Source organism: Syngnathus typhle, unplaced genomic scaffold (assembly GCF_033458585.1).
Source record: "Syngnathus typhle isolate RoL2023-S1 ecotype Sweden unplaced genomic scaffold, RoL_Styp_1.0 HiC_scaffold_161, whole genome shotgun sequence".
NCBI classification, from domain to species: domain Eukaryota; kingdom Metazoa; phylum Chordata; class Actinopteri; order Syngnathiformes; family Syngnathidae; genus Syngnathus; species Syngnathus typhle.
The window spans coordinates 77,501-79,412 of NW_026872067.1; positions in this window are offsets into that span (position 1 = coordinate 77,501).

Consider the following 1,912-nt stretch of genomic DNA (forward strand, 5'->3'; position numbering starts at 1 on the left):
GCAGCAGGCGGGAGGAGGCAGCCTCCCCTTAGTATAACTTAGTCTCCGGAGAATGACAGCGGGCGCGCGCAAGAGGCCAGTCCGGGGATGAGGCAGCATCCTCGGGCAGCAGGCGGGAGGAGGCAGCCTCCCCTTAGTATAACTTAGTCTCCGGAGAATGACAGCGGGCGCGCGCAAGAGGCCAGTCCGGGGATGAGGCAGCATCCTCGGGCAGCAGGCGGGAGGAGGCAGCCTCCCCTTAGTATAACTTAGTCTCCGGAGAATGACAGCGGGCGCGCGCAAGAGGCCAGTCCGGGGATGAGGCAGCATCCTCGGGCAGCAGGCGGGAGGAGGCAGCCTCCCCTTAGTATAACTTAGTCTCCGGAGAATGACAGCGGGCGCGCGCAAGAGGCCAGTCCGGGGATGAGGCAGCATCCTCGGGCAGCAGGCGGGAGGAGGCAGCCTCCCCTTAGTATAACTTAGTCTCCGGAGAATGACAGCGGGCGCGCGCAAGAGGCCAGTCCGGGGATGAGGCAGCATCCTCGGGCAGCAGGCGGGAGGAGGCAGCCTCCCCTTAGTATAACTTAGTCTCCGGAGAATGACAGCGGGCGCGCGCAAGAGGCCAGTCCGGGGATGAGGCAGCATCCTCGGGCAGCAGGCGGGAGGAGGCAGCCTCCCCTTAGTATAACTTAGTCTCCGGAGAATGACAGCGGGCGCGCGCAAGAGGCCAGTCCGGGGATGAGGCAGCATCCTCGGGCAGCAGGCGGGAGGAGGCAGCCTCCCCTTAGTATAACTTAGTCTCCGGAGAATGACAGCGGGCGCGCGCAAGAGGCCAGTCCGGGGATGAGGCAGCATCCTCGGGCAGCAGGCGGGAGGAGGCAGCCTCCCCTTAGTATAACTTAGTCTCCGGAGAATGACAGCGGGCGCGCGCAAGAGGCCAGTCCGGGGATGAGGCAGCATCCTCGGGCAGCAGGCGGGAGGAGGCAGCCTCCCCTTAGTATAACTTAGTCTCCGGAGAATGACAGCGGGCGCGCGCAAGAGGCCAGTCCGGGGATGAGGCAGCATCCTCGGGCAGCAGGCGGGAGGAGGCAGCCTCCCCTTAGTATAACTTAGTCTCCGGAGAATGACAGCGGGCGCGCGCAAGAGGCCAGTCCGGGGATGAGGCAGCATCCTCGGGCAGCAGGCGGGAGGAGGCAGCCTCCCCTTAGTATAACTTAGTCTCCGGAGAATGACAGCGGGCGCGCGCAAGAGGCCAGTCCGGGGATGAGGCAGCATCCTCGGGCAGCAGGCGGGAGGAGGCAGCCTCCCCTTAGTATAACTTAGTCTCCGGAGAATGACAGCGGGCGCGCGCAAGAGGCCAGTCCGGGGATGAGGCAGCATCCTCGGGCAGCAGGCGGGAGGAGGCAGCCTCCCCTTAGTATAACTTAGTCTCCGGAGAATGACAGCGGGCGCGCGCAAGAGGCCAGTCCGGGGATGAGGCAGCATCCTCGGGCAGCAGGCGGGAGGAGGCAGCCTCCCCTTAGTATAACTTAGTCTCCGGAGAATGACAGCGGGCGCGCGCAAGAGGCCAGTCCGGGGATGAGGCAGCATCCTCGGGCAGCAGGCGGGAGGAGGCAGCCTCCCCTTAGTATAACTTAGTCTCCGGAGAATGACAGCGGGCGCGCGCAAGAGGCCAGTCCGGGGATGAGGCAGCATCCTCGGGCAGCAGGCGGGAGGAGGCAGCCTCCCCTTAGTATAACTTAGTCTCCGGAGAATGACAGCGGGCGCGCGCAAGAGGCCAGTCCGGGGATGAGGCAGCATCCTCGGGCAGCAGGCGGGAGGAGGCAGCCTCCCCTTAGTATAACTTAATCTCCGGAGAATGACAGCGGGCGCGCCTAAGAGGCTGGTCCGGGGACCAGGCACTCTCCCCGGACAACAAAGCACGTCCCCCTCC